Genomic DNA, 11,601 nt, shown 5'->3' with positions numbered 1-11,601 from the left:
TTCCCACACAGCGTCTTGGTATCACTGTTCTTCACTATCTGATGTCTTGGTATCTTTAAAATAAAACAAAACAAAACTATCATTTCCTGTATTTTTTAGCTTATGTTTATTTGAACACAAAAGTACCTCTTATCTCATTTTGACTAGAAACCACAGTCAGCAAAGGGCCTGGATCTTAATCTACCTCTGGAAAAACCTTTGAGTATGAAATATTCTGTGAACCTCATGTGTGTGAACATTTTTTCCCCTGTCTGGTGGCAGTGTTTGAGGAGGCTGTAAAACATTTAGGAGGAAGAACCTAGCTGGGAAAAATGGGTAACTAGAGGGGCCTTGAGGCTTATAACTCACCCTTGCTTCCTGTGCCCTCTTCTGCTTCCTGGTCTGCCTAGATGGATCAGATTTCTGCTGTAACAACCATGAGCTCCTCCAGCTGTCTTGGCTTTCCTAGCACTATGACTGTATCCCCTTAAACCATGAGCCCAGATAAATCCTTCCTCCATGAAGTTGTGTCTTATCATATATTTGGTCACAGACATCATAGTAAATAAGATAGAAGATTGGTACCAAGAAATGGGGCCATTGCTGACCAAGCAGGTCTTGGACTTTAAGAACAGGTAGCTATGCTACAATCCATAGACCCAGAGAGACTAGAAACAAGGAGTGCTCTTGGGAAACAGATCTCCAGATCTCCCTGGAAGGGGAAATAGAAGAGCTTTTGTGAGTAGACTGAGGGCAGATGGATATGAGAACAGGAAGGACTGGGTTATGGGGGGCACACAGAGAGAGAGAGATTATTAAAAGAGACTACTGGAAAGAGGGGGGCATTTGGGGATCAGCTAAAAACCTGGTGCAAGGGAATCTCCCAGAAGTCTATAAGGATGACCCCAGCTAAGAGTCCTAGCAATAGCATACATGTAGCCTGAACTGGCCATCTCCTGTGACCAGAGTGGTACCTAGCACAGTTGTCATCAGAGAGGCATCACCCAGCAGCTGATGGAGACATTTGCAGACCCACAGCCAAACATTAGGCAGAACTCAGGAATCCTGCAGAAGACAGGAGAAAGGATTGTAGGAGTCAGAGGGGCCAAGGACAACACAAGAACACTCACAGAATCAACTCACCTGGGCTCATAGGGGCTCATAGAGACTGAACCAACAACCAGGGATCCTGCATGGGACTGACATAGGCCTTCTGTATGTGTATTAGTGTTGTGTAGCTTTGTCTTATGGGACTCCTCACAGAGGAAAGAGGGGCTATCTATGACTCTTTTACTGACTTTTGGGACCCTACTCCCCATACCTTGTCCAGCCTTAATACAAGGGGAGGTTCTTAGTCTTACTACAACTTGATATGCTTTGTTTTGTTGATGCTCGTGGGAGACCTGCCCTTTCCTGAACAGAACAGAGTAGGAATAGATTGGAGAGTGGGAACAAAGGGGAGTTGGGAAAGAAACTGGGAGGAGATGGGGGAGGGGGACTGCAACCAGGATATAAAATAAATAAATTTGTTTATTTAAAAGAAAAAGATGTCCATGAGTCTATGTGCACCATGGGTGGAATAGCATAGCTTAAACATGGAATGTCTCCCACAGTCTTGATTTGTTTTTTTTGGGTTTTTTTTATTTTATTTTGTTTTTTCGAGACAGGGTTTCTCCGTAGCTTTTTGGCTCCTGTCCTGGAACTAGCTCTTGTAGACCAAGCTGGCCTCGAACTCACAGAGATCTGCCTGCCTCTGCCTCCCGAGTGCTGGTATTAAAGGCTTGCACCACCACCGCCCGGCTCTCCCACAGTCTTGAATGTTTGAACATTTGGTCCCTAGCTGGAGATGTCTTAGGGAGGCACTTTGGGACCTTTAGGAAATAGGGCCTTGATGGAGAAAATGGGCCACTGGAGGCCAGGCCTTGAGTGTGAGGCTGGCCTTTCTCCCACCTTGCCTGGCTTCATCATCTGCCCAGATGTTACCAAGTTTCTGCTACCACACCCACAAGTAGCTTTGGCTGTCATGCTTTCCCCTGTGATGGCTATAGCCTCTTAACCCATAGAACAGAGCAGTCTTTTCTCTTCTACATTGCTGCTTACTGATGTTTACCAGGTATTTGGTCAAGGTGCTTGATGAGGCAAGTAATGAATTCACTTCCTGTAAGCAGAAACTGTTCTTTCATTTTCTGGCTACCCAGACCCGCATAATCAGACAAAAACTTTGTTAATTACAATACTGTCTGGCCAGTATTCCTCAGTATGGCTCAGACATATTCCTAGCCTACTCTTATATCTTAAATTAACCCATTTCTATTAATCTGTCTATCACCACAAGGCTGAGGCTTAATGGTAAGGTTCTGGCATCTTTCTCCTTTGGCAGCTACATGGTGTGTCCCTGACTCCACCTCCTCTATCTCTGCTCAGAATTCCCACCTTGCTATTTTGTGTTCTGTCATAGGCCAAAGAAACTTCTTTATTAACCAATGGTAATAAAACATCCACAGCATACACAGGAGAATCCCACATCATCTTCCCCTCGTGCTTAGGTCTTAAGAGCCAACAGACAGGGCTGTATCACGGAGAATTCTGTTTAATCTTGTTCAGCACTCAACACCACATGCTTGTTGCTTGTCTATTTCCTTACCAATGGATACTCTTTTCCCAAAGTCCCCCAGCACATGCGACCACAGGAAGGCCAGCTGTCTATCCTCAATTGTAAGGGAGTCTGCAGAAGCAAGAAACAGTGTTGTTGTGAGTGACCGCACCAGCCCCAGTCACATCACCCCAAAAACTAGAGAAGAAGATTGGTGATATGGGATATTCTATAGATAGATAACAGGAAGACGCCTGAACAGCCAACGGTGCCCTTTTCAGAAACATAAAATCAGATTACCTCTCCTCAAGGACTTCTTCTTGGCCCTGCATGCAACCCACCATGGCTTTTGTGACAGTCTGCTTTCTCCCCTTTTCATTTCAGAGAACAGTCCCGGTGTCCTGTGGGATAGGGTTAAGCTGGTGTCCTCAAGGGTGGCATTGCATCTGAAGGGCAATCTCTGAAGCTCTAGAATCTCAAACTGAAGGCATCAACCACACTACAAACCAGTTAGGCCTCTGTGGGGAGTGTTTCTATGTGGAGGCTCCTAAGGAAAGTTCAACCGGTCAGTGAACATCAGTCAGGCCATATCTACTTCTCTTAACTAAACTTTACTCAGCAGATTTATTTTTCTTTTTGGTTGTCCTGGAACTCACCCTGTAGACTGGCCTCAAACTCACAGAGATCCTTCTTCCTCTGCCTTCTGAGTGCTGGGATTAAAGATATATATAAACATGAATCTGGGCAAGCCAGCAAGCAGTGTTCCTCACGGTTCCTGCCCGAGTTCCTGCCCAGTCTTCCCTCAGCAATAGACTGTAACCTCTAAACTGAAGTAAACTCCTTCCTTCCTTAAATTGCTTTGGTGAGTGTTTTATCACAGCAACAGAGATGAAAAGAGAACGCGACTGAGCAGCGGGCATCCATCTGCCTCCAACTGGAAGATAACCACATCTAGCTGATAACTGTAATAAGCAACCTACTCTAAATCATAGCGCTGGGGTGGGGGTGGGGTCTGTGCCAATCCTCAGAACTTCTTTCTAGAAGGGACGGGGCAACCTTCAGGGTTGGAAGAGGTGCTATGGGACCTGAACTGCATTAACATAGCAGGATAAACAATATTTATATAGGCCGATGCTCTTCAGGCCACTGGGAGAGATGCTAAAGGTGACTCCGTGTGAGTGAGGAGAATCCTCCAATCCTACCCACCCCCACCCTTCCATTATCACAGCATCATCACAAGTACTCTTAACGTGACAGTGGCCACACGGATATGTGGCAACAGCTAAAGTCCCCAACGGGCAGAGCACCAATGGGATACAGTACAGAGAGACACCTCCTCCCATGGTACCTCAGCCTGGGCTGCTCTTACTACCACCTCTGTTATCCCTCATCAGCAACTGCCATCCCGCACTGTATTAATGTATCTTCTCAGAAAAGCAACCGGAAAAGCAAAACCAATAAATTAGATTCCTGCTGCCTCCCCCGGAGTTCACCTCCAATTAGGAGTGAGACAGTCCGCTCTGCCTGAGAGAGCAGTGGACTCAGAGTGCCGAGCGAGCGCAATTACAGTTTCCTCAGTGGGGAAATGGCCTAAGTACTCAGGTCAATCAATACAGAGGGATGTCAGACAGGAAGACGGGCAGTCAGACCGTTCCCTACTCCTCTCCGCCGAGAGCCTCTTGGCACCCTGGAAATCAGAAATCAAATCTCACAAGGACCCACAGGGAGGTGTTTCTTATTCAGGTGGGTTTGGGAACCATTTTCCAATCTGCCAAATATGGCAATCAGCCAGTTACTGGTGCTGTGTTTTTTGTCCCTGTGAGACTCCATCTGCCTTGCTCACATTGATCAGTGATGTTTTACAACTCTGCCTGGTGGAAACAGGCAATAAATGAATTTGTCTTCAGTGTTCCCCTAGCTGGTCTCTGATATGCTTAGTCTTCTCTGCTAAGATTCCCTAGTTAGAACTCTGATTCCCTTCAAGGGAGTCAGTCCTATTTTTATTTACTTCTTTCCCAAAATAGTCTTCAAACCCTGATGACCAGAATGGGACACCTTTGACCGGTGTGTCTTCATTTGAAACTTTTGCAATGTGGACAGTGATTGTTTGGTAGTACCCAGCAAGGAGAGAAAGCCGGTAGGCAGTGATGGCACACACCTTTAATTCCAGCACTCAGGAGACAGAGGCAGGTGGAGCTCTGAGTTTGAGGCCAGACTGGTCTACAAAGTGAGTTCCAGGACAGCCAGGAATACACAGAAAAACCCTGTTTCAAAAAACATAAGATAAAGGAGAAGGAGGAGGAGGAGGAGGAGGAGGAGGAGGAGGAGCGAGAGCCATGGCTAATGTTTCCTTACCACCTCTGCATGGCAGCTGAGCCCCCAGCTAAGCCCTAAACTTCAACACTTACGACAGCTCTGCCTAAATTAAAGAAAACCTCTCTGGAGCTCTTTCTGTCAGGGTTTCCATAGGCCAGAATCATCTGTTGGTTTTCCGGCGTCTGTTCTTTCAAAGCCCTGAAACACAGGACAGTTTAAAGTACCTGTGGGAGAAATGTCCTGCACAGACATCCACACCATGGACTTCAGACTTTAAAGTTCAAACTGGCCCTGGGAGGATGGTCCATTGGTTCAGTCAGCAAAGCATTTGCCTTGCAAGCCTGAGGACCTGACTTCACTCTCCAGAACCCTTATCAAAACTCTGGCACAGCGACACATGCTTTGTAAACTACAGGTCAATGTGAGCCCTGTCTCAAAGGTAGGTGGCATCCCTGAGGAAAAAACACCTCTGCCTCCTCACACATGAACAACACAGGAACCTGAACAAACACACACACACACTCACACACACACACACACACACACACGCACGCACGCATGCACGCACGCGCACACTACTTTAATGTTTGTGCCTGCAGAGAAAGTTCAAGTATTCCCAACGGCTAAACAACAACATCTGTGCAGACTCTAGAGGGAGTTGGCGTACGTATTGAGGGATATGCACACACTGGTGGCCTAAAAGGGCCTTGTCATATTGTAGCTCTCGAGGAAGGCTAATCACCACCGAACTGCACATCCAGCTTCTTCTGATGAACTCTAGTCCTCCAGGGTACAATAAAAAAGCCCATTTCTTTCTTTAGGGAGAAAGACCTTCTGTGGTAGTTTGAATGTATTGTCCCCAATAAGCCCATAGAGAACAGCACTGTTAGGAGGTGTGGCCTTGCTGAAGTAAGTGTAGCCTTTCTGGAGGAAGTATGTCACCGTGTGGGCAGGCTTTGAGGTCTCTTCTGCTCAAGCTTCCCTTAGTGTGATTTTTCAGACCACTTCTTGTTGCCTGCAAGATGTAGGACTCTCAGCTACTTCTCCAGCACCACATCTACCTGTAAGGTACCACGCTCCCTGCCACGATAAAAACAGACTGAACCTCCGGAACTGTGAACTGTCACCTCATCTAAACGCTTTCCTTTGTATGAGTTGTCATGGTCATGGTGTCTCTTCACAGCAGTAGAAAGCTTAACTAAGACTCTGTCCCCACTCCTGAAAGACTGGGGTCACTAGTCTTCCTAGTGAACAAAGTCTCCTAATCTCACTAGTTAACTAAGAGGAGGAATGGAGCCTGCAGGCTCAATGAGAAATAAAATCATCTCAATGATTGACAGCGAAGAGTGTGAGGGAAATTTTGGAGTGATTCCCTGGTCCTGTGTCTTGATGTCATCACACAGCTAAATACATTTGTCAAAGTCACTATATTGTACACTAAGAAAGAGTGAGATTTTAGCAGAATGTGGGATGAATGGTAGAAACTTTGAGATAGGGCCTCACTATGTGGCCAGAGGTGACCTTGAATTTATGAACATTCAGCCTCCCAAATGCTAGGAGTGTAGACATGAATCAATATGCCTGACTAGGAAGTGTTGTATATAATTAATGTCATAAATATATGTTGGTAATGTTTAAAACATCTTTGAAATTCCAAATCTAAGAACTTGTGCCAAATACACATTTATAATGAATGCCAACAAGTAGATTACAATAATATTTATTTGCAGTAGTGATTGTAACAGCAGAAAGAAACAAATGCCATTTATCTTATGACCTATAAAATGAAGTTATCAGAACTCTGACTCCTGAGCCATAAAGAACTTGGCATAATATCATCACTATCTTTCTAAACTGAAGGAAATCTTAAGTCACCCAATTTGTTGGCTTTCAAATGCAAACTGTGTTCCAGCTGTGCCAGGAGCTATCCTTTCTATCCTTTCCCTCCTTCCTTCCTACTTCCCTCCCTCCCTTCCTCCCTCTCTCCCTCCCTCCTTTAGTTTTCTTTTCTATTTCCCCCTTTCTTTCTTTTTGAGACAGGCTACTGTTATGTAGCCAGGGGAGGCCTAGAATTTACAATCTTCCTGCTTCAGGCTTCCAGGTGTAGGATTTCAAACAATATTAAAAATAAGTGTAATTAAATAACAATAAAGATAAAGCCTAGTAACTATATAAACTGTTAACACAGTCACTTATTATCCTTATCGGGAATAACATATGTTATCGAGTGCAGAACCGTGTCATATATATATATATATATGTATATATATATATATATACACACACATATACAATGACTGACAGAGCAGGAGCTTGTCTGTGTCACTGCAGGCATGTCCGTGACGTGGTGCTACAAGGAGGGGACTAGAACTGGGGCTTCCTCAGCTCTTCCATGGGACCCTCATCACATAAGCTAGCCACGGTATGTGCCTTATGTGGGGGCAAGGGGTGAGACTGGGCTTATAGCCGATCAGCTTCTATAGCCATAACACTAACGGGGTTGCCAGAGCGAGATGGAGACCCAGAATAGCTGGTGATGGTGTGTGCCTCTGGAGCTGGCCAGGCTTGAGACCCAGGAAGAGCAGATGCTTCGGTTCAAGGTCTGTGCTGGCTACTTTTGTGTCAATTCAACACAAGATAGTCATTTGGAAAGAGTGAACCTCAACTGAGAAAAACGACCCCGGCTAGACTGGCCTGTAAGCAAGCATCTGGTGCAAATTTTTAATTAGTGATTGATGCAGGTGGGGGGCATCCCACAGGAGGCAGTGCCACACCTGTGATGGTGTAGTAAGAGAACAGGCTGAGCAAGGCAGTAAGCAGCTCTCCTCCGCGGCCTCTGCTTCAGAGCCCGCCTCCAGGTCCCGCCCCCAGACTCCCGCCCCCAGACTCCCGCCCCCAGGCTCCTGTCGAGTTCCCTTACTGTTCCTTCTTTCCAGGCTAGACCCTCAATTATTTCTCTTGACCAGACCCCAACATAAACTCTCTCTCTGGTCCGGCGTGGAAGCACGGAAATAAAGACACAACTCACGTGGCTCTGTCGGGAGGGAGATTCTCAGTGAGCCCCCATGTAATCCTGAGTTCACATCCTGAAGAAATTCTTTTTGTAACTTAGGGGAAATACCTTAGCATTCTGTCTCCTAGGTAACCAGGTGACCGGCTTTTAGTCACATCCACAACAACCTGTGCGCTAGCTGTGTGTTAGCAGTCCCATAGGCTTGAATCAGCAACTCTATCAGGCATCGTCCAAATTACAAAGAAAAGAGCAAAACAACATCCTGACCTTTTGTTAGGGCAGCGGCAGCCTGTCTGGAAGGCTAAGTGACCACCTCAGGTGGGGCCTATGGCTTTAGAGCCCGGCTGCCACACCATATAGAAATATGAGCCTACAGTGTGGGCATATCTAGATGTGTGTGCAAGTGTGCATGCACATATGTACTCATGCCTGTAGAGGCCAGAGTTGGTATCAGTGTCGTCCTCAGGAGCCCTCTCTTATATAGAATCCAAACCTTACAGATTCAGCTAGTCCAGCCAGCCAGCCTGCCCCAGGGATCCCCTGTGTCCACTCCCCAAGTGTTGAGATTCAGGTAGCTCGCCATCTCCGACTGGTATTTACATGGGTTCTGTGAAACTGACTCCTTTCCTCATCCTTCTGTGGCAATCGCTTTATCCTCTGAACCATCTTCTCAGCCCCACGTCCTGCTTCTCTTCAATGGGAACGTCTGCAAGAACTAGCTCAGGTCAGTATCCCACTGTGTCTGCAAATCAGAGCTCAGGTCGCCTCGGGACTTGATTGCTTTTGTCCGCTCAGCGATTCCTCAGGCCTGGTCTCCACTTCAGTCTCCTTGCCCCTCCCATCTCATCTTTCCTCTGGCACCTGTGTGTTGTCGCCTGTCGCATGCCAGCTCCCCCATGCCAGCCGCTATCACTTCTTCCCCTCTGTATTTCATATCGGAACAGTAAGCGACAGACGCATTCACATTAGTAGCCTGGTATCAGTCGAGAAGGGAATGTTTGAACCCTGAAAATTAGCCAGCACTGTGCCCAGAGCTCTCTCCCCAGAGAGCTGGCTGTTAAACAGTGACCAGCCCTTGCTATTTATAGCCACCTCTTTAAAAGGTCACCTACCAGCCCTCTGAGGAGATAACACAGTTCAGCTACGTGGCGCTTATTGTACGCCAGGAACGGGGCGCTTTTCCCATTTGGCCTTTTTGGGACAAGGAAAACAAGCAGCAAGAATGAAGCTGTCCAGTGTCCCACAGATCGCACATAATGCAAAATCCAGCAGCCGGCTTCCGCAGCGTTTTTTGCCCCCCCACGGTGTCCTGCTGTTGCTTTACCTCAGCTCCCACTAACAACTAGGCAGCCACCCTTGGAGCCCAGCGTCACTGCAGGTGAACCATTCAGCTCGTGGGAACACTTGCAAGCCCTCATTCATCATCAGAACCCCTGCCGCCTGGAGCCCGTCTCTCCCTGGCCGGTTGGGCTTGAGGAAATTAGGTAACCACGCAGATCCACTGAGCAAATGCATAGCTCCCTAGCCTATTCTTCGCAATCAAGCACTCCGTCGGAAGCTAAAGACGGAGCGCTTTTCAGAGTGGCAGTGGACTTGGGGAAAATGGTGGCACATTGCGAGTTGCCGGAATCACTCTTAAACATCCAGAGTGAACTTTTGTATTTTACTAGGTGCTGTAAAAAAGGACTCTGCCGGTGCTGCCCTCCTCCTGCTCCTGGGGTTTGCGGTGGTTCAAGTTCCTGCCTAGGTTTCGGGAGTACTTCTATTTCTGGTGGAGCTTCTGAGTTGCTGCAATATGATGGAAGCCATTTGACCTCGGCAATGATCCGTTTGCAGAGAAAAGTGTCTTGAGACCTAAGAGTTCTCACAGCGCCCGGAAACTCTGGCCAGCAGGATGCTGCGTGTACACTTTAGCTGCAGGCTCTGAGCTCCGGCGGCGCTTTCTCCCTGGTGGGGGCAGGGAACACCCCTGACTGCTGCTTCTGTGCTCTCAGACCGGAGCAAGCAGCTGTGGGCTGCTTGCTAAGGTGCGCTTGCTAAGGTGCGCTTGCTAAGGTGCGCTTGCTAAGGTGCGCTGGAGTTTGTCAGCCCAGCTTTGGCCCAGGAATAAACGCTTCACCAAGAACGGAAGAGAATAAGGCCTCTTAGGAGGGATGGGGGTTTGATAACCGTACAACTACAATCAGCGCTGAAAGGAAGTTTATGCTTCGTACCTGCCAAGTTCTGTAAACCCCTGGGAACTTCCTTTATTTCATACACGCCTTAGAAACTTAGAGATTCCATCCAGCTTAGAATTGCTTTTGATCTTCCCAATCCTCTAAGGCACTCATGTGACAAGCAGGGATACTGGGGCCCTGTCAACAGAAACTCTGGCCCTTTTCTGAAGGCGCTTGTGAGGACAGAAAGCTCTGACGGTAGAAATGAAGGAGAGAGAGGGAGGGATGGAGAGAAGGGGATGTTTTTAATGGCTGAACAGGGTGCTTCATGGAGGTTCCCAGCCCGTATCCTCCATTTTCTCTTCTGTGGTTTCAGTTATACCCATTTAAAAAAAAAAAAAAACTAAATGGAAGATTTCAGAGAGAAGTGGATGTCAGAAGGCCAACAATACTCTAACGCTACATTGCCATCCCTGAGTCACCTCATCACACAAATACTGCATGACATCACAACACCACGCGAGCACCAGGTGAGCAGAGCACAAAATAGAGAGAGAGGGGAGAGAGAATGTCGCCCGCTCTCCAGTGTTATTTAGCTACTGTTAAGCTTTTGTGCATATGTAGGAAACATAGGCATGGAGAAGCCACATAATATATATTGGACAGATGCTATCTGTGGTTCTGGCACCCCCTGGGGGGGGGTCTTAGAATCTCTCTGTCCTGTCTACCATGTAGGCTGTCCTTCCTTTCCAGGCTCAGAGCTACAAGGGAATGAAGGAGCGGAATGCTTCTCAGTCCCCATCCCTCCCTAGAACTGATGACTGAGCACCTGCGTCCCTAAGTGTGGAAGATTTGCAACCTAACAGGCAGCAGCCCCGGGCTCCTGTGGCCACCAACCAGCAGGAATGAGATAAGGAAGGAAAATGACGAGGCCTCTGCCACCAGATCTCCCTCTTAGCCATCTGAAACGTTTGTATCCCTCTAGATAGACGCATGTGCTCTCCTTTTTTGGCCCCCACACGGCTAATACCACACTTGAGCACTTTTTGAGGCTCATTTTCCTTCCCCGAGTTCTTGAACAAAGAAGAAACTGAGGAAGACCTGAGCTTTGTGTTGCATTTTTCCTTCCCAGCAGTGACTTGGAGATCAATGTCAGGTGCCCCTGAAGCACAGAAGTGACGGTCACACTTCCCATTTTGTTCTTCTCACGTGGTCCCACCCACCCCTCTCTCTCAGTGTGTCCACCCCATGATGCTCTTGGGAAGTGAGGTGCTGACACATGGCAGCATTCCAGAGTCCTGGTCACTAATTAACAACAGAGAGCAGGGCTGCCCTTCCATCACGGCCTGTGACCTGGGCTCCCCAGGACTCAGTGGTTTGCATTCCCCCCGCCCTTTGCCCTCAGCTCAGCTGATTCTGCCACGGTTTCTACAGTGTTTCTCAAGCAGCCCATGTGTTCTTGCTATGTGTGCTTTAACAAAACATTGGGTTTTTTTTTTGTTTTTGGTTTTTTTTTTTTTTTTTTTTTTTTTTTTTTTTTTTTG

The 11,601-nt window shown here is 47.3% G+C and overlaps 1 long non-coding RNA gene across 1 annotated transcript; it reads left to right on the top strand.

The window, feature by feature from the left end:
• Nucleotides 1–9,006: 9,006 nt before the first annotated feature.
• LOC126508510 (uncharacterized) lies at nt 9,007–11,499 on the top strand. Its single transcript, XR_007593855.1, has 3 exons — nt 9,007–9,385; nt 9,572–10,587; nt 10,811–11,499. It is a non-coding gene; the product is annotated as an uncharacterized lncRNA (long non-coding RNA).
• The last annotated feature ends 102 nt before the right edge of the window (nt 11,500–11,601 follow it).

The sequence above is a fragment of the Alexandromys fortis genome, unplaced genomic scaffold, assembly GCF_014885135.2.
Source record: "Alexandromys fortis isolate MF-2015 unplaced genomic scaffold, M_Fortis_MF-2015_v1.1 scaffold_79, whole genome shotgun sequence".
Classification (NCBI taxonomy): domain Eukaryota; kingdom Metazoa; phylum Chordata; class Mammalia; order Rodentia; family Cricetidae; genus Alexandromys; species Alexandromys fortis.
Note: the sequence above shows the minus strand (reverse complement) of the source record. Positions and strands in the feature narration are given on the sequence as shown.